We start from the raw sequence: 20,979 nt of genomic DNA on the forward strand, positions 1-20,979 counted from the left end.
TGCATTTAGTTTTACTTGTATTTAAGAGCAATTGGAGGCCACGGAAGGAGAGTTGTATGGCATTGAAGCTTGTCTGGAGGGTTGTTAACACAGTGTCCAAAGAAGGGCCAGAAGTATACAGAATGGTGTCGTCTGCGTAGAGGTGGATCAGACTCACCAGCAGCAAGAGCGACATCATTGATGTATACAGAGAAGAGAGTCGGTCCAAGAATTGAACCCTGTGGCACCCCCATAGAGACTGTTTGATGATTTAATGCCCACGGATGGGCATGCCTGGGGTAAGGAGAGGAAAGGTCCCTCAGGCTGCAAGGCAGCTTGATTAGCTACTGATATAGAGTCAAACACCATGACCAATGGAGTTCCTGAAGACCTCACTCATGTCTTGACACAAACACTAAAACACTGCCTTGGTACTGTCCGATGTGGGCAGATATCTGCGATGAGGTGTGCCAGAGCATTCCCACCTGTGTCCAACTTTGATGTTCAATGGCTCGACTCCTCATTCCCTCATCACATCTATTAAATCTGCTCATCATCATTGTTTTTGATCTAGGCCTAGATTAATTCTGGATCATGGAAGATCTACACTTTATCTACACCTTCCTAATATTGAGTCGCAACCCCTTTTGTCCTCAGAACAACCTCAATTTGTTGGTGTATGGACTATACAAGGTGTCGAAAGCATTCCACAGGGAGGCTGGACCATGTTGCCCCCAATGCATCCCACAGTTGTGTCAAGTTGGCTGGATGTCCTATGGGGGTGGACCATTCTTGAGAAACACGGGAAACTGTTGAGTGTGAAAAACCCAGCAGCGTTGCAGTTCTTGACACACTCAAACCAGTGTCCCTCGCACATACTACCATAGCCGGTTCAAAGCCACATCAAACTTTTGTTTTTCCCATTCACCCTCTGAATGGCACACATACACAATTCATGTCTCAATTATCTCAAGGCTTAAAAATCCTTCTTAACCCTGTCTCCTCCCCTTCATCTGCACTAATTGAAGTTAATTTATCAAGTGATATCATTAAGGGATCATAGCTTTCACCTGGATTCACCTGGTCAGTCTATGTCATAGAGAAAGAAGGTGTTCCTAATGTTTTGTACACTCAGTGGATGTCGGCTCAATCGGAAATTACCTTTAAATTTCAATCGCGGTATAACGCGGATCTTCCGAGGTACGCATTGAATCTAGCCCCTATGCTATCCAACTGGACTAAGGTTACGCACACAAAAAGGTGATGAACGGCCCTCAAAGAAAGTAGTTTGCCGTGATGGAGAGGAAGTGGAAGAAGACCATCACCATAAATCTGACAGTCGACTTATGTGACAAACACATCAGAGTCATTGCCTGTGTAAGCCTTCAGTGTCTCTGCGTTGAAAACCTGTAACAGTGGACTAGAATGGCTCGATGGACCTCGGGATATCCAGGACCTCTTTGGAGAGGGCTTTTGGGCCTTGTGAACACTTTGGCTGCACTGTTAATTCTATGTGTTGTAGCTCTTACATTAATTTTGTATCTTTCCTAATCCATGAAAAATAACTTGTCTCCATATGAGGATTACAGAGCATATTTTCTTCCCTTGTTCAACCTATTGTTCAGGGGTCATTTGAAGTGCCAAACATTTTAATCACTGCCAGTTTCTTCTGTTTCTCCATTAGGCAAACCTCTTCCTCAATACAACCTCTTTGAAATGGACTTAGGGTGACGGCCACAGTGTATGACTAGTGAGCATGTGCATAACCAAGGGCCACATCATCCTCTCTGGGCAGAACAGGGTTAAACGTCAAGGCCATCAGCGGAGGTGTTGAAAGATTAAATGTATAATCAGGAAATTCTTCATGATGGCCGCGGGACCCCAGTGGGTGTGTGGATCCCTTCTGATCCGCCATGTTCTGCTTTCATTCCTATGCAGTGCTGAACAAACTAGGCACCCAACGGTGCTGGCCTACAGTGTCTCAGGAGGCTCCTGCTTCGATTTAAGAGCGTATCGCTTTTGTTTAGCCAAGGTGCGTGCTGATTTAGCTTCACTTTTAGAGACTGCAGGTTGAGATAATAAATCAACAGTGAGGGGTTAGAGGTCACATATCCACTTAGAGCTTCTCTTGAAATCTTGGTCATCTGGTTTGACCATTTGTTTGATTCCCTGAGACAGGAAATGTATTTCTGTCGAGTGGTTAGGCCCTCTAGATGATAGAAGCGGCCAAACACACTCGAGATGCTACTTTCTGCAATAAACATTCTCCAACCCCTGGAGTGATTAAGCCCGGAGAACCGTGGAGGCTGGGGCATGCTGTCCGTCTAACCGTCTGCCGGGGACCCAGGGCAAATGAAGGGTTCAATCATCTTTAATTAGCATTCTGAAGGCTCTCCAAGAAACACACTGGAAGCCCTATATACTAATCTCTCCATGCCTCATTTGCATTTGCAATTTACTTTCGCCCAGCATGTTCTGTGAACCCCTATGGTCACGATATTGATGTAGCATTTAAAAAGAAAACACACACTGTACACAGGCAGGATTCCAGCATCATCAGACATGCAACGGACCATTTCTTAATCATTCCAACAGTAACCCACATGCTTGATGGTAGAACGTCTACAATCGTGGCCAGGTCAGAAACCTGCAAGCGTGTGTGAGAGGATGACTGAATAAAAAGCAGAAGGTGGAAAGAGTACTGAAATATCCTACTCAACTAGAAGTATAATGCAGTTTTACTCAAGTAAAAGTAAAACTACTGATGTAAAACAATACTCAAGTAAAAGTAAAAAGTATCTAATTTAAAAAGTAATTGAGTTACTTTGAAGATAAAAACAGAATGAGCAAACCTTTGCGATAGAAAAGGGGCTATAGATGTTACAATACTGAGATACTGAGACTGATGTGTGTTTGTCAGATGTTTTCTGACCTTAAAAGCTGTACCATGTCCAGCTGTACCTATACCTATTGTGTACTCACACAGTTATATGCAAGATTAATTCATTTAAACCAAGCCATCTATTGTTCTCTCTCACTTCACATACACACAAACATATTCAATACAATGCAAATGATGTGTAGACATACCATTACTTGTGAGAGACACTGATGTTGAATGAGTACATCAATCATAAAAGTTTATGTAATGATTGATAGGCCTACTACAACTCATACACGGCTTCATACAGGTATTATGAATGCTTACGTAAAGTTTAGGCCCCAGTTATAGTAGCTACAGATTGTCACTTCAGATAATGTGATTTAACCAAAGATTTTCAGTATCTGGGAGTTACCGATTTGGTACTGTTATAAACCTGTCAGTTGCAGGTGGTGCGTTTGAATTGATAAAAAAGTACACAGTGCATTTGCTAAACTTTTTCCACAGTTTTTTTTACGTTACAGCCTTATTCTAAAATGGATTAAATAATTTCCCCCCCTCATCATTCTACACACAATACCCCGTAATGCAAAAATAGGTTTCTAGAAATGTTTGCAAATTTATAACAAATAAAGCACTGAAATATTACATTAACATTAAGATTCAGACCCTTTACTCAGTACTTTGTTGAAGCACCTTTGGCAGCGGTTTACAGTCTTCTTCGGTATGACGATACAAGCTTGGCACAGCTGTATTTGGGTTTCTCCCATTCTTCTCTGCAAATCCTCTCAAGCTCTGTCAGGTAGGATGGGGAGCGTCGCTGCACAGCTATTTTCAAGTCTCCTCAGATATGTTTGGGTTCAAGTCCGGGTCCTGGCTGGGCCACTCAAGGACATTCAGAGACTTGTCCCAAAAACACTCCTGCATTGTCTTGGCTCTGTGCTTAGGGTCGTTGTCCTGCTGGAAGGTGAACCTTCTTCCGAGTCTGAGGTCCTGAGCACTCTGGAGCAAGTTTTCATACTGGATCTCTCTGTACTTTGCTCTGTTCATCTTTCCCTCGATCCTGACTAGTCTCCCAGCCCCTGCCACTGAAAAACATCCCCACAGCATGATGCTGCCACCACCATGCTTCACCATAGGGATGGTGCCAGGTTTCCTCCAGGCGTGACGTTTGGCATTCAAGCCAAAGAGTTGAATCTTGATTTCATCAGATCTGAGAGTCTTTAGGTGTCTTTTGGCAAACTCCAAGTGGGCTGTCATGTGCCTTTTACTGAGGAGTGGCTTCCGTCTGGCCACTCTACCATAAAGGACTGATTGGTGGAGTGCTGCAGAGATGGTTGTCCGTCTGGAAGGTTCTCCCATCTCCACAGAGGAACTCTGGAGCTCTGTCAGAATGATCATCAGGTTCTTGATCACCTCCCAAGGCCCTTCCTCCCCGATTGCTCAGTTTGTCCGGGCGGCCAGCTCTAGGAGGAGTCTTGGTGGTTCCAAACTTCTTCCATTTCGGAATGATGGAGCCCACTGTGTTCTTGGGGATCTTCAATGCTGCAGAAAAGTTTTGGTACTCTTCCCCAGATCTGTGCCTCGACACAATCCTGTCTTAGAGCTCTATAAACAATTCCTTTGACCTCATGGCTTGGTTTTTGCTCTGACATGCCCTGTCAACTGTGGGACCTTATATAGACAGGTGTGTGCCTTTCCAAATCATGTCCAATCAATTGAATTTACCACAGGTGGTCTCAAAAATATAGAAACATCAAGGATGATCAATGGAAACAGGATCCACCTGAGCTCAATTTCAACTCCCATAGCAAAGGGTCTGAATAATTATGTAAATAAGGTATTTATGTTTAAAGAAAATATATACATTCGCAAAACAGTCTTAAACTGAATTTGTCACATGCTTTGTAAACAGGTGAAGTGCTTACGTCCTTCCCAAAAAAATGCAGAGAGAAAAAGGAGAAAATGGAAAAATAATAACATGAAGCTACCTTGGCTATAAACACAGGGTACCAGTAGCAAGCCACTGTGCAGGGGGTATGAGGTAATTGAGGTAGATATGTACATATTGGTGAGGATAAAGTGACTAGGCAACAGGATAGATTATTCTGTTGAAGTGCTTTCCTCACCATCTTAAATAAGCATGCCACGTTCAAAAAATGTAGAACAAGGAACAGATATAGCCCTTCGTTCACTCCAGACCTGACTGCCCTTGACCAGCACAAAAACATCCTGTGGCGTACTGCATTAGCATCGAATAGCCCACGTGATATTGAACTTTTCAGGGAAGTTAGGAACCAATTTATCTACCTCATGCGAGCCAGTTCCATCCTGGCGCTTGATGATTTTTGCGACTGCACTTGAGGATACTTTTAAAGTTCTTTAAATTATCCGTGTTGACTGACCGTCATGTCTTAAAGTAATGATGAACTGTTATTTCTCTTTGCTTAATTGAGCTGTTCTTGACATAATATGTACTTGGTCTAGGGCTATCTTCTGTATAACCCACCGCTCACCGTGTCACAACACAACTGATTGGCTCAAATGCATTAAGATGGAAATTACATAAATTAATTTTTAAGAAGGCACACCTGTTTATTGAAATAAATTCCAGGTGACTACCTCATGAAGCTGGTTGAGATAATGCCACGAATGTGCAAAGCTGTCATCAAGGCAAAGGGCGGCTATTTGAAGATTCTCAAATCTAAAATATATTTTGATTTGATTAACACTTTTTTGGTTACTATATGATTCCATCAGTGTTAATTCATATATGTCACATAGATGTCTTCACAATTATTCTAGAATATATAAAATAGTAAAAATAAAGAAGAACCCTGGAATGAGTAGGTGTTCTAAAACTTTTGACCTGTAGTGTATATACAGTTGAAATCAGAAGTTTACATACACTTTGGCCAAGTACATTTTTACTCAGTTTTTCACAATTCCTGACATTTAATCCTAATAACAATTCCCCCGTTTTAGGTCAATTAGGATCCACTTTTATGTATTTTAAGAATGCGAAATGTCAGAATAATAGTAGAGAAAATTGTTTATTTCAGTTTTTATTTCTTTCATCACATTCCCATTGGGTCAGACGTTTACATGCACTAAATTAGTATTTGGTAGCATTTCCTTTAAATTGCTTAACTTGGGTCAAACGTTTCAGGTAGCCTTCCACAAGCTTCCACAATAAGTTGGGTGAATTGTGGCCCATTCCTCCTGACAGAGCTGCTGTAAGTGAGTCAGGTTTGTAGGATTCCTTGCTCGCACACGCTATTTCAGTTCTGCCCACAGATTTTCTATAGGATTGAGGCCAGGCTTTGTGATGGCCATTCCAATACCTTGACTTTGTTGTCCTTAAGCCATATTGCCACAACTTTGGAAGTATGCTTGGGGTCATTGTCCATTTGGAAGACCCATTTGCGACCAAGCTTTAACTTCCTGACTGATGTCTTGAGATGTTGCTTCAATATATCAAATCAAATCAAATGTATTAATATAGCGCTTCTTACATCAGCTGATATCTCAAAGTGCTGTACAGAAACCCAGCCTAAAACCCCAAACAGCAAGCAATGCAGGTGTAGAAGTATGGTGGCTAGGAAAAACTCCCTAGAAAGGCCAAAACATAGGAAGAAACCTAGAGAGGAACCAGGCTATGAGGGGTGGGTAGTTATCTTCTGGCTGTGTCGGGTGGAGATTATAACAGAACATGGCCAAGATGGTCAAATGTTCATAAATGACCAGCATGGTCAAATAATAATAATCACAGTAGTTGTCAAGGGTGCAGCAAGTCAGCACCCCAGGAGTAAATGTCAGTTGGCCGATCATTAAGAGTATCTCTACCGCTCCTGCTGTCTCTAGAGAGTTGATAACAGCAGGTCTGGGACAGGTAGCACGTCCAGTGAACAGGTCAGGGTTCCATAGCCGCAGGTAGAACAGTTGAAACTGGAGCAGCAGCACGGCCAGGTGGACTGGGGAGAGCAAGGAGTCATCATGCCAGGTAGTCCTGAGGCTCAGGCGTTAGGGCTCAGGTGTTCCGAGAGAGAGAAAGGAGAGAAAGAGAGAATTAGAGAGAGCATACTTAAATGCACACAGGACACCGGATAAGACTGGAGAAGTACTCCAGATATAACAAACTGACCCTAGCACCCCGACACATAAACTACTGCAGCATAAATACTGGAGGCTGAGACAGGAGGGGTCAGGAGACACTGTGGCCCCATCCGATGATAACCCCGGACAGGGCCAAACAGGAAGGATATAACCCCACCCACTTTGCCAAAGCACAGTCCCCAAACCACTAGAGGGATATCTTCAACCACCAACTTACTATCCTGAGACAAGGCCGAGTATAGCCCACAAAGTTCTCCGCCACTGCACAACCCAAGGGGGGGCGCCAACCCAGACAGGAAGATCACGTCAGTGACTAAACCCACTCAAGTGACGCACCCCTCCTAGGTACGGCACGAAAGAGCACCAGTAAGCCAGTGACTCAGCCCCTGTAATAGGGTTAGAGGCAGAGAATCCCAGTGGAGAGAGGGGAACCAGCCAAGCAGAGACAGCAAGGGCGGTTCGTTGCTCCAGAGCCTTTCCGTTCACCTTCACACTCCTGGGCCAGACTACACTCAATCATATGACCCACTGAAGAGATGAGTCTTCAGTAAAGTCTTAAAGGTTGAGACCGAGTTTGCGTCTCTCACATGCGTAGGCAGACCATTCCATAAAAATGGAGCTCTATAGGAGAAAGCCCTGCCTCCAGCTGTTTGCTTAGAAATTCTAGGGACAATTAGGAGGCCTGATCTTGTGACCGTAGCGTACGTGTAGGTATGTACGGCAGGACCAAATCGGAAAGATAGGTATGAGCAAGCCCATGTAATGCTTTGTAGGTTAGCAGTAAAACCTTGAAATCCGCCCTTGCCTTAACAGGAAGCCAGTGTAGGTAGGCTAGTGTAACAGTATAACTTTAGACTGTCCCCTCGCCCATACCCGTGCACGAACCAGGGACCCTCTGCACACATCGACAACAGTCACCCACGAAGCATCGTTACCCATCGCTCCACAAAAGCCACGGCCCTTGCAGAGCAAGGGGAACCACTACTTCAAGGTCTCAGAGCAAGTGACATCACCGATTGAAATGCTATTTAGTGCACACCACCGCTAACTAGCTAGCTATTTCACATCCGTTACACTAGCACTGGAGTAATATAATCAACTTGTTTGGTTCTAGTCAGGATTCTAGCAGCCGTATTTAGCACTAACTGAAGTTTATTTAGTGCTTTATCCGGGTAGCCGGAAAGTAGAGCATTGTAGTCTAACCTAGAAGTAACAAAAGCATGGATTAATTTTTCTGCATCATTTTTGGACATTTTTGGAAAGAAAGTTTCTGATTTTTGCAATGTTACGTAGCTGGAAAAAAGCTGTCCTTGAAACAGTCTTGATATGTTCGTCAAAAGAGAGATCAGGATCCAGAGTATTGCCGAGGTCCTTCAGTTTTATTTGAGACGACTGTAAAACCATTAAGATTAATTGTCAGATTCAACAGAAGATCTCTTTGTTTCTTGGGACCTAGAACAAGCATCTCTGTTTTGTCCGAGTTTAAAAGTAGAACGTTTGCAGCCATCCACTTCCTTATGTCTGGAACACAGGCTTCTAGCAAGGGCAATTTTGGGGCTTCACCATGTTTCATTGAAATGTACAGCTGTGTGTCATCTGCATAGCAGTGAAAGTTAACATTATGGTTTTGAATGACATCCCCAAGAGGTAAAATATATAGTGAAAACAATAGTGGTCCTAAAACAGAACCTTGAGGAACACCGAAATTTACAGTTGATTTGTCAAAGGACAAACCATTCACAGAGACAAACTGACATCTTTCCGACAGATAAGATCAAAACCAGGCCAGAACTTGTCCGTGTAGACCAATTTGGGTTTCCAATCTGATGTCCCACTCATTATGCATTCCCCAAAACATGTTGCATGTTTGCATTTTATTTGTGAATAACTTGACCTGCTTTTTAAATATTTAATAATAAAAAATAACTATGTTAAGTGAGATGTGTTTTTGTATGTTTAACCTGCGTTTTGAAAGCTGTTGAGATTTGAATGAATTTACTGTAATAAAACCTTTCACCTTTTCAGTCAAAAAATAAATAAAAAAAAGGAAATTTACCACCTTTTGGCTTTTTCAAGAGAGGCTTTATTACTGCCACTTTTAGTGAGTTTGGTACATATCCGGTGGATAGAGAGCCGTTTATTATGTTCAACATAGGAGGGCCAAGCACAGGAAGCAGCTATTTCAGTAGTTTAGTTTGAATAGGGTGCAGTATGCAGCTTGGTTTAGAGGCCATGATTATTTTCATCATTGTGTCAAGAGATATAGTACTAAAACACTTGAGTGTCTCTCTTGATCCTAGGTCCTGGCAGAGTTGTGCAGACTCAGGACAACTGAGATTTATGTGATTTATATGCAGATTTAAAGAGGAGTCTGTAATTTGCTTTAATTTGCTAATGATCATGATCTTTTCCTCAAAGAATGAATTTATTACTGCTGAAGTGAAAGCCATCCTCATTTGGGGAATGTTGCTTTTTAGTTAGCTTTGTGACAGTATCAAAAATATATTTTGGATTGTCCTTATTTTCCTCAATTAAGTTGGAAAAATAGGATGATCGTGCAGCAGTGAGGGCTCTTCGGTACTGCACGGTACTGTCTTTCCAAGCTAGTCGGAAGACTTCCAGTTTGGTGTGGCGCCATTTCCGTTCAAATTTTTTGGAAGCTTGCTTCAGAGTTCGGGTATTTTCTGTATACCAGGGAGCTAGTTTCTTATGACAAATGGTTTTAGTTTTTAGGGGTGCAACTGCATCCTAGCGTATTGCGCAAGGTTAAATTGAGTTCCTCAGTTAGGTGGTTAACTGATTTTTGTCCTCTGACGTCCTTGGGTAGGCAAAGGGCATCAATTCTGAGAATTAGCATGACTTTTGATGCTCCTTGGTTGGGGTCTGAGCAGATTATTTGTTGCGATTGCAAAAGTAATAAAATGGTGGTCCAGGATTATGAGGAAAAACATTAAGATCCACAACATTTATTCCATGGGACAAAACTAGGTCCAGAGTATGACAGTGAAAGTGAGTAGGTCCAGAGACATGTTGGACAAAACCCAATGAGTTGATGATGGCTCCGAAAGCCTTTTGGAGTGGGTTTGTGGACTTTTCCATGTGAATATTAAAATCACCAAAAATGTGAATATTATCTGCTATGACTACAAGGTCCGATAGGAATTCAGGGAACTCAGTGAGGAACGCTGTATATGGCCCAGGAGGCCTGTAAACAGTAGCTATAAAAAGTGATTGAGTAGGCTGCATAGATTTCATGACTAGAAGCTCAAAAGACTAAAACATATTTTTTTTGTAAATTGAAATTTGCTATCGTAAATGTTAGCAACACCTCCGCCTTTGCTGGATGCACGGGGGGATATGGTCACTAGTGTAACCAGGAGGTGAGGCCTCATTTAACACAGTAAATTCATCAGGCTCAAGCCATGTTTCAGTCAGGCCAATCACATCAAGATTATGATCAGTGATTAGTTCATTGACTATAAATGCATTTGAAGTGAGGGATCTAACATTAAGTAGCCCTATTTTGAGATGTGAGGTATCACAATCTCTTTCAATAATGGCAGGAATGGAGGAGGTCTTTATCCTAGTGAGATTTCTAAGGCGAACACCGCCATGTTTAGTTTTGCCCAACCTAGGTCGAAGCACAGACACGGCCTCAAATGGGGATAGCTGAGCTGACTACACTGACTGTGCTAGTGGCAGACTCCACTAAGCTGCCTGGCCTGCACCCTATTTCATTGTGGAGGAGTTAGAGCCCTGTCTATATTGGTAGATCAGATGAGAGCACCCCTCCAGCTAGGAGTCCAGCTAGGAGTCCTGTTTGTGGGTCCCAGAAAGAGCGCCAATTATCTACAAATTCTATCTTTTTGGAGGGGCAGAAAACAGTTTTCAACCAGCGATTGAGTTGTGAGACTCTGCTGTAGAGCTCATCTCTCCCCCTAACTGGGAGGGGGCCGGAGACAATTACTCGATGCCGACACATCTTTCTAGCTGATTTACATGCTGAAGCTATGTTGCGCTTGGTGACCTGTGACTGTTTCATCCTAACATTGTTGGTGCTTACGTGGATAACAATATCTCTATACTCTCTACACTCGCCAGTTTTAGCTTCAGCCAGCACCATCTTCAGATTAGCCTTAACGTCAGTAGCCCTGCCCCTTGGTAAATAGTGTATGATCGCTGGATGATTCGTTTTAAGTCTAATACCGCGGGTAATGGAGTTGCCAATGACTAGGGTTTTCAATTTGTCAGAGCTAATGGTGGGAAGCTTCGGCGTCTCAGCCCCCGTAACGGGAGGAGTAGAGACAACTCGCTGCTTAATGGGGAAAAACGGTTGAAAGTTTCTGTCTGCATTTCCCTCCAGAAGCCATGAGAAAGTTGTCCGGCTCTGGGGACCGTGCGAGGGGATTTATGCTAACGTTAGCCTTGCCTAACGATTGCGTCTGAAGCTGGGCTCGCAGCACAGCTATCCTCGCCGTGAGGCGATCGTTCTCCTGTGTATTATGAGTACAGCGACTGCAATTAGAAGGCATCACCTTAATGTTACCACTTAGCTTCGGCTGTTGGAGGTCCTGACGAACCATGTCCAGATAAAGCGTCCGGAGTGAAAAAGTTGAATGGAAAAAATATAAACAGTAATTAAAAAGTAAAATCCGTAAAGTTGTCAGGTAGCAAGTAAGGTTGGCAACAAAACGCACAGCAACAAGTAAACAAGTCTGCAAGTTGTGACCGGAAATGACGGTACATAATTATATATCCACATAATTGTCCTCCCTCATGATGCCATCTATTTTGTGAAGTGCACCAGTCCCTCCTGCAGCAAAGCACCCCCACAACATGTGGGGGTGCTCCCCTGTACTTCACGGTTGGGATGGTGTACTTCGGCTTGCAAGCCTCCCCCTTTTTCCTCCAAAGAGAACAATGGTCATTATTGCCAAACAGTTCTATTTTTGTTTCATCAGACCAGAGGACATTTCTCCAAAAAAGTACGATCTTTGTCCCCATGTGCAGTTGCAAACTCTAGTCTGGCTGTTTAATGGTGGTTTTGGATCAATGGCTTCTTCCTTGCTGAGCGAACTTTCAGGTTGGGTCGATATAGGACTCGTTTTACTGTGGATACAGATACTTTTGTACCCATTTCCTCCAGCATCTTCATAAGGTCCTTTGCTGTTGTTCTGGGATTGATTTGCACTTTTCGCACTAAAGTATGTTAATCTCTAGGAGATAGAACGTGTCTCCTTCCTGAGCGGTATGACAGCTGCGTGGTCCCATGGTGTTTATACTTGCGTACTATTGTCTGTACAGATGAATGTGGTACATTCAGGCGTTTGGAAATTGCTCCCAAGGATGAACCAGACTTGTGGCGGTCTACAATATTTTTTCTGAGGTCTTGGCTGATTTCTTTTGATTTTCCCATGATGTCAAGCAAAGAGGCACTGAGTTTGAAGGTAGGCCTTGAAATACATCCACAGTAACATGTACAATTGACTCAAATTATGTCAATTAGCCTATCAGAAGCTTCTAAATCCATGACATAATTTTCTGGAATGTTCCAAGCTGTTTAAAGGCACAGTCAACTTAGTGTATGTAAACTTCTGACCCACTGGTATTGTGATACAATGAATTACAAGTGAAATAATCTGTCTGTAAACAATTGTTGAAAAAATGACTTGTGTCATGCACAAAGTAGATGTCCTAACCGACTTGCCAAACTATAGTTTGTTAACAAGAAATTTGTGGAGTGGTTGAAAAACGAGTTTTCATGACTCCAACCTAAGTGTATGTAAACTTCTGACTTCCACTGTATATATACTACAGTTCTTAGAAATGTCCTTGTTTTCCATGAAAACATACATGAAATTAGTTACAAAAGGAATAAGAAATATAGTCAACATGTTGACAAGGTTATAAACAATTATTTTTAATTGAAATAATAATAGTGTCCTTCAAACTTTGCTTTCGTCAAAGAAACCTCCATTTGCAGCAATTACAGCCTTGCAGACCTTTGGCATTCTAGTTGTCAATTTGTTGAGGTAACCTGAAGAGTTTTCACCCCATGCTTCCTGAAGCACCTCTCACGAGTTGGATTGGCTTGATGGGCACGTCTTACGTACCAACACGGTCAAGCTGCTCCCACAACAGCTCAATAGGGTTAAGATCCGGTGACTGTGCTGGCCACTCCATTAGAGACAGAATACCAGATGACTGCTTCTTCCCTAAATAGTTGTTGCATAGTTTGGAGCTGTGCTTTGGGTCATTGTCCTGTTGTAGTGTATGGGTATGACATGGCGTTGCAAAATGGAGTGATACCATGCCTTCTTCAAGATCCCTTTAACCCTGTACAAATCTCCCACTTTACCACCACCAAAGCACCCCCAGTGTCACGGGCGTTGTTGGTGGAAGAAGGTGAGGACCAAAGCGCAGCGTGGTATATGTCCATGATGTTAATATTTAATGGATCAAACTGAACACTGAAATACAAAAACGACAACCAAACAGTCCTCTCTGATGAAGACACACAAACAGAAAATAATCACCCACAACTCAAGCGTGAAAACAGGCTACCTAAGTATGGTTCTCAATCAGGGTCAACGATTGACAGCTGCCTCTGATTGAGAACCATACCAGGCCAAACACAGAAATACCAAATCATAGAAAAAAGAACATAGACTGCCCACCCAACTCACACCCTGACCATACTAAAACAAAGACAAAACAAAGGAACTAAGGTCAGAACGTGACACCCAGACCATCACACTGCCTTCACCATGCTTGTCAGATGGTGTCAAGCACTCCTCCAGTGTCTTTTCATTTCTTCTGTGTCTCACGAATGTTCTTCTTTGTGATCCGAACACCTCAAACTTAGATTTGCCTGTCTATAACACTTTTTCACATTTTTCTCTGTCCAGTGTCTGTGGTTTTTTGACCATATATATTTTCTTTGCAACTCTGCCTAGAAGGCCAGCATCCCGGAGTCGCCTCTTTACTGTTGACATTGACACTGGTGTTTTGCGGGTACTATTTAATGAAGCTGCCAGTTGAGAACTTGTGAGGCGTCAGTTTCTCAAACTACATACTCTAATGTACTTGACCTCTTGCTCAGTTGTGCCAGGGCTTCCCACTCCTCTTTCTATTCTGGTTACAGACAGTTCTGTGAAAAGAGTAGTCCACAGCATTGCCTTCATTTCTCAGAACAAGAATAGTGGCCATTCTGGCCATAGTGGCCAATTCTGGCCATTTTGAGCCTGTAATCAAACCCACAAATGCTGATGCTCCAGATACTCAACTAGTCCAAAGAAGGCCAGTTTTATTGCCTCGCTAATCAGCACAACAGTTTTCAGCTGTGCTAACATAATTGCAAAAGGGTTTTCTAATGATCAATTAGCCTTTTAAAACGATAAACTTGGATACGCTAACACAATGTGTCACTGGTGATGGTTGCTGATAATGGGCCTCTGTAAGCCTATGTATATATTCCATTAAAATTCTGCTGTTTCCAGCAACAATAGTAATTTAAAACATTAACAATGTCTAAACTGTATTTCTGATCAATGTGATGTTATTTTAATGGACAAAAAATTTGCCTTTCTTTCAGAAACATGGACATTTCTAAGTGACCCCAAACTTTTGAATGGTAGTGTATATAAACAGTGTGTGTATATATACACTGCTCAAAAAAATAAAGGGAACACTTAAACAACACAATGTAACTCCAAGTCAATCACACCTCTGTGAAATCAAACTGTCCACTTAGGAAGCAACACTGATTGACAATAAATTTCACATGCTGTTGTGCAAATGGAATAGACAACAGGTGGAAATTATAGGCAATTAGCAAGACACCCCCAATAAAGGAGTGGTTCTGCAGGTGGTGACCACAGACCACTTCTCAGTTCCTATGCTTCCTGGCTGATGTTTTGGTCACTTTTGAATGCTGGCGGTGCTTTCACTCTAGTGGTAGCATGAGACGTAGTCTACAACCCACACAAGTGGCTCAGGTAGTGCAGCTCATCCAGGATGGGACATCAATGCGAGCTGTGGCAAGAAGGTTTGCTGTCAGGAGACAGGCCAGTACATCAGGAGATGTGGAGGAGGCCGTAGGAGGGCAACAACCCAGCAGCAGGACCGCTACCTCCGCCTTTGTGCAAGGAGGAGCAGGAGGAGCAGGAGGAGCACTTCCAGAGCCCTGCAAAATGACCTCCAGCAGGACACAAATGTGCATGTGTCTGCTCAAACGGTCAGAAACAGACTCCATGAGGGTGGTATGAGGGCCCGACGACAACAGGTTCACGTTGAGCACATGTGACAGACGTGACAGAGTCTGGAGACGCCGTGGAGAACGTTCTGCTGCCTGCAACATCCTCCAGCATGACCGGTTTGGCGGTGGGTCAGTCATGGTGTGGGGTGGCATTTCTTTGGGGGCCGCACAGCCCTCCATTGCTCTAAGAGGAAGCTCTTTGAAAAGCAAGATGTCATTTTGAAAAGAACGACTGTAGGTTCATCCATGCTGTGCTACTGCTCCTCCAGAGGTAGCCTGACTGCCATTAGGTACCGAGATGAGATCCTCAGACCCCTTGTGAGACCATATGCTGGTGCGGTTGGCCCTGGGTTCCTCCTAATGCAAGTCAATGCTAGACCTCATGTGGCTGGAGTGTGTCAGCAGTTCCTGCAAGAGGAAGGCATTGATGCTATGGACTAGCCCTCCCGTTTCCCAGACCTGAATCCAATTGATCACATCTGGGACATCATGTCTCGCTCCATCCACCAACGCCACGTTGCACCACAGACTGTCTAGGAGTTGGCGGATGCTTTAGTCCAGGTCTGGGAGGAGATCCCTCAGGAGACCATCCGCCACCATCCGCCACCTCATCAGGAGCATGCCCAGGCGTTGTAGGGAGGTCATACAGGCACGTGGAGGCCACACACACTACTGAGCCTCATTTTGACTTGTTTTAAGGACATTACAACAAAGTTGGATCAGCCTGTAGTGTGGTTTTCCATTTTCATTTTGAGTGTGACTCCAAATCCAGACCTCCATGGGTTGATACATTTGATTTCCATTGATCATTTTTGTGTAATTTTGTTGTCAGCACATTCAACTATGTAAAGAAAAAAGTATTTAATAAGAATATTTCATTCATTCAGATCTAGGATGTGTTATTTTAGTGTTCCCTTTATTTTTTTGAGCAGTGTATATAATGTTATATATATATATACAGGGAGGAAGGGCAAGTATTACAACCAATAGAATGTTATTATATATATATATATAATATTCTATTGGTTGTAATAATTTTGTATAATAATTTAAATTGAAAAACTCAAAGCTTTGAATCCAGATTTTCCAAATGGGGGGCGAGGTAGAGTTTTGTATGTGTCTCTGTATGTGGAGGGAAGGTTATCTAGAGTTTGTTCACCTCTAGTTGCACAGGTGACACTCTGGTAGAAATAAGGTAAAACGGATTTCAGTTTTCCTGCATTAACATCGCCAGCTACTAAGAGGGCCACCTCTGGATGAGCATTTTCTTGTTAGCTTAGTGCCCTATATAGCTCGTTGAGTGTGGTCTTAGGGCCATCATCGGTTTGTAGTGATAAACAGATGGCTATGAAAAATATCAACAAAAACGCTCTTGGTAAAACAGCTATAGCTGTTTCCAATTTCCAAATAGAAATGGTATTGAAACTGAGACTTCGACTAGTTACCCCATGTCTGACTTACTAAATCCAGTATATCTACATTAAAAAGGCAGCTCCCCTTAACACAGCCCCTTTCTCAGCTCCAGTGTCTTAACCCCCCAATCAGTGCTCACAATGGGGTAACTTGACTGGCTGCCTTGACACCCAGAAGTCCCCTATTGTGGCAGGGTCAGAGCCTGCCACAACGGGGCACTTGACATGTGTCAGATGGATTTGAGAGAGAGAGAGAGAGAGAGAGAGAGAGAGAGAGAGAGAGAGAGAGAGAAATCCCTCTGCAGTTGAGCGGTGGGCGCCTTTTCTTTAGCTGCCATCTGTTAGCAGAGGGCAGATTGCCTCAAGGGTCTTATACTCCCAGGTCACGGGGTCAGGCTAGGGAGCGTGTCAATCCCTTCTCAAGCCTATTATAAGATCCTGGATGAGTAGACACGAGTGGAGCAGTGCAGCAGGTCTGAAGTCTAAGCAAAGCTCTTTGATCCCTTGTCTTCATTTCCACTGCAATAAGCATGTGTAGCCAGATGGAACTCCACTGTATGTTGTGCAACATGGGCTGCCTTTTGGCAAACCACTTATCCAATATTAGGCTTCACTGAAAAGGGAGATTTAAAAATAGTTCAGTTGGTCATCGGAGCAGCGTTACATGATGACCGTTTGAGGAAACGTGTGTTTGTGTTTGAATAGTTGGCCAATGACGGAGGCCCGGGAGCGCGACTAAATTCCTCAGCTTCATGTAACATCCTGCACAATTAACATGGAAAAATTCCAACCGCCAATTTCACGGCACCAATAATGGCGGCCATTAGATAAACAAGCTGACACAAACAGTGACATACTGTGACACACACACTCACTCCAACACATACACACTTGGACAAAGACACAGGATGCCCCAAAGTGAGGAAACTGAGTCGGTAGATAGGAAACAACACAGCGGGAGTGCGTCCCCCTGTCCCTGAAAGCACCATGATGCACTTGAACCTGCCCCCTCTGTCCCTTCCTCCCTGTATTTTCCTGTTTATGACTCACTTGTTTGGATGTTTTCCATTTTTCTTTAAAGACATCTAAACTATGAAATAACACATATGGAGTCATGTAGTAACCCAAAAAATGTTAAACAAATCAAAATATGTTTTAGATTTGAGATTCTTCAAAGTAGCCACCCTTTGCCTTGATGACAGTTTTGCACACTCTTGGCTTTCTCTCAACCAGCTTTACCTGGAATGCTTTTCCAACAGTCTTGAAGGAGTTCCCAGATATGCTGAGCACATGTTGGCTGATTTTCCTTCACTCTGCGGTCCAACTCATCCCAAACCATCTCAATTGGGTTGAGGTCGGGTGATTGTGGAGGCCAGGTCATCTGATGCAGCACTCCATCACTCTCCTTCTTGGTCAAATAGCCTTTACACAGCCTGGATTGACCTGTTGAAAAAAATAAAAATTATAGTCCCACTAAGCGCAATCCAGATGGGATGGCGTATCGCTGCAGAATGCTGTGGTAGCCATTATCTTTAAGTGTGTCTTGAATTCTAAGTAAAACCCAGACAGTGTCACCAGCAAAGCACCCCAACACCATCAAACCTCCTCCTCCATGTTTCACAGTGGGAACTATAAATGCGGAGATCATCCGTTAACCTGCTCTGCGTCTCACAAAGATAAGGCGGTTGGAACCAAAAATCTCAAATTTGGATTCATCAGACCAAAGGACAGATTTCCACTGGTCTAATGTCCATTGCTTGTGTTTCGTGGCAAGTCTTTTATTCTTGGCAAGTCTCTTGTTCTTATTGGTGTCCTTTAGTAGTAGTTTCTTTGCAGCAATTCGACCATGAAGGCCTGATTCACACAGTCTCCTCTGAATAGTTGATGTTGAGATGGTTCTGTTACTTGAACTCTGTGAAGCATTTATTTGGCCTGCAATTTCTGAGGCTGGTAAATCTAATGAACTCATCCTCTGCAGCAGAGGTAACTCTGGGTCTTCCTTTCCTGTGGCGGTCCTCATGAGAGCCAGTTTCATCATAGCGCTTGCTGGTTTTTGCAACTGCACTTTCAAAGTTCTTGAAATTTTCCCGCATTGACTGACCTTCATGTCTTAAAGTAATGATGGACTGTTGTTTCTCTTTGCTTATTTGAGCTGTTCTTGACATAATATGGACTTTTACCAAATAGGACTATCTTCTGTATACCACCCCTACTTTGTCACAACACAACTGATTGGCTCAAACGAATTAAGAAGGAAAGAAATTCCAGCAAATTAACCTTTACCAAGGCACACCTGTTAATTGGAATGCATTCCAGGTGACTACCTCAAGAAGCTGATTGAGAGAACGCCAAGAGTGTGCAAAGCTGTCATCAAGGCAAAGGGTGGCTACTTTGAAGAATCTCAAAAATTAAATATATTTGATTTGTTAAACACTTTTTTGGTTACTACATGATTCCATATGTAATAATTCATAGTTTTTGTATATTCACTATTATTATACAATGTAGAAATTAGTAAAAAATAAAGAAAAACCCTGGGATGAGTAGTTGTGGCCAAACTTTTGACTGGTACTATATATATATATTTAATTTCTCCGTTTGAGCCCCTCCCCCCATACTCCTCTTGAGGTATTTTTTAAAGTTAAATTACATGTCTTTACTATAATAGCTACGGATTACCTCTGAATGTGCCATGAACACAACCTGTCATGATGTTCTCATCTGATTGTCAAACGATAACTTCAAAAAGTATGTTACCTTTGCACTTTCATCCAAAATAATTCTAGCATCCGAACAGTGCACTATGCACCCGCCAAATTTCCATCAATTTCGCAAGTGGCTGAAACTAACTCTCTAGAGAAAGCATCTGAAAGCGCCCCTCTGTCTTACCACACATCTGCTTGGGGCCTCCAAATCACTAAGTCCGCCCCTGCCTTTGGCTTCCCAAAGTCAATAGCCTCCTGTGGTGGGTGTCCGGACATCATTAAAGGGCTAAGAATATCCGGGATGTCTGATGGAGTCCTGTGTGCGGGTGCATTGTTTTGAAACCACCCTGGTTTGGCTAGGGCTATTTCTGGAGCACTGATCGCCTCCCTCCCTGACTGTATCCAAACTGTAAAAAGACCAGGTTTTTTTCACCCACGTGTCCTGCAAAATAAACAATGCCACTTCCAAGGCCATTCTAACGTTTCAGTAAGTCTCGCTCTACCTCTGAACTGTCTTGCATCCTCTGTGAAATGCTGGAATGTTATTCAAACTACTAGTTAGTTATACATGTCATGCTTAATTTGGATGTCAGAAAGAAATGAATGGTGAAGCATTGTAATTACAGATGGTAATAAATGATAAGAAACATGGCAGCCTCCGCCAAAATGGCTCACATTCAGCTGGAATCAGACCACATATTTTTTTCTTTAAATGTTTTTTTTGGGGGCACGTCCGCTCTTTGTCTGCTCTGCACTGCTGCACTCCACTATCAGTCAGGGGAGGACACAGAATCCTCCCGTCGTCCGTCTCTTAACGACTCCTGTGTCCCTTTGCTGTGAGATTGCTCAGATGCAGTGCACTCAAGGGCCAGTAGCGAGGTCACTGATTGGTCCTTTTGGTTGACTATTTGCATTCACATGCTTTCTCACTCTACAAATGGAGCTGAGTGGAAATCTTGCACAGGGATGTTCATCAACTAAAACAAGTGAGTTACAGATTGGCTGAGCATTTAGGCTACTCAAGCACGCACACACACACACACACACACACACACACACACACACACACACACACACACACACACACACACACACACACACACACCTGTCCTTGTTTGCTGATAGACTCCCCAGCTGTCCTTTCATCCAGACCCATGGTTAACTAACACAGATGACATGAGGAAGAGGAGTGCAATTGGCCGTAGTATTGAGCTAGTGGAACTGCCCAGACTCGATCTGGCTTCCAACATGTAAAGTCCATCCATACACACGCAGACAAATCAAGTCGTTCATCCTGATGTGCAAGCCTCTGTGTGTGTTTCTATGTTTGTATGCATCTTCCTGACCTGCATCTTCCTGACCTGCTGTATTGTAATACGTACAACCCTACTGAATATGCAAACCTAACTTTAGTAGATGCAAACCTACAGATGTATGATTTTAATTGGATTACTCTTTTGTCTGCTTAGAATTGTCCTGCGCAGAAGGAAATGCAAACTTGTAGTGTATTTCAGTTTTAAAAAGGCTTCTAAAGTTTCTAATTTCCATTTTAAAAGTTCAGACTTGATTTTCCCTACTGTAAATGTATCAACCCTTACAAAAATGTTCATTAATTATAATCCATATGTT

The sequence above is a fragment of the Oncorhynchus nerka genome, linkage group LG5 (genome assembly GCF_034236695.1).
Source record: "Oncorhynchus nerka isolate Pitt River linkage group LG5, Oner_Uvic_2.0, whole genome shotgun sequence".
In the NCBI taxonomy this organism is placed as follows: domain Eukaryota; kingdom Metazoa; phylum Chordata; class Actinopteri; order Salmoniformes; family Salmonidae; genus Oncorhynchus; species Oncorhynchus nerka.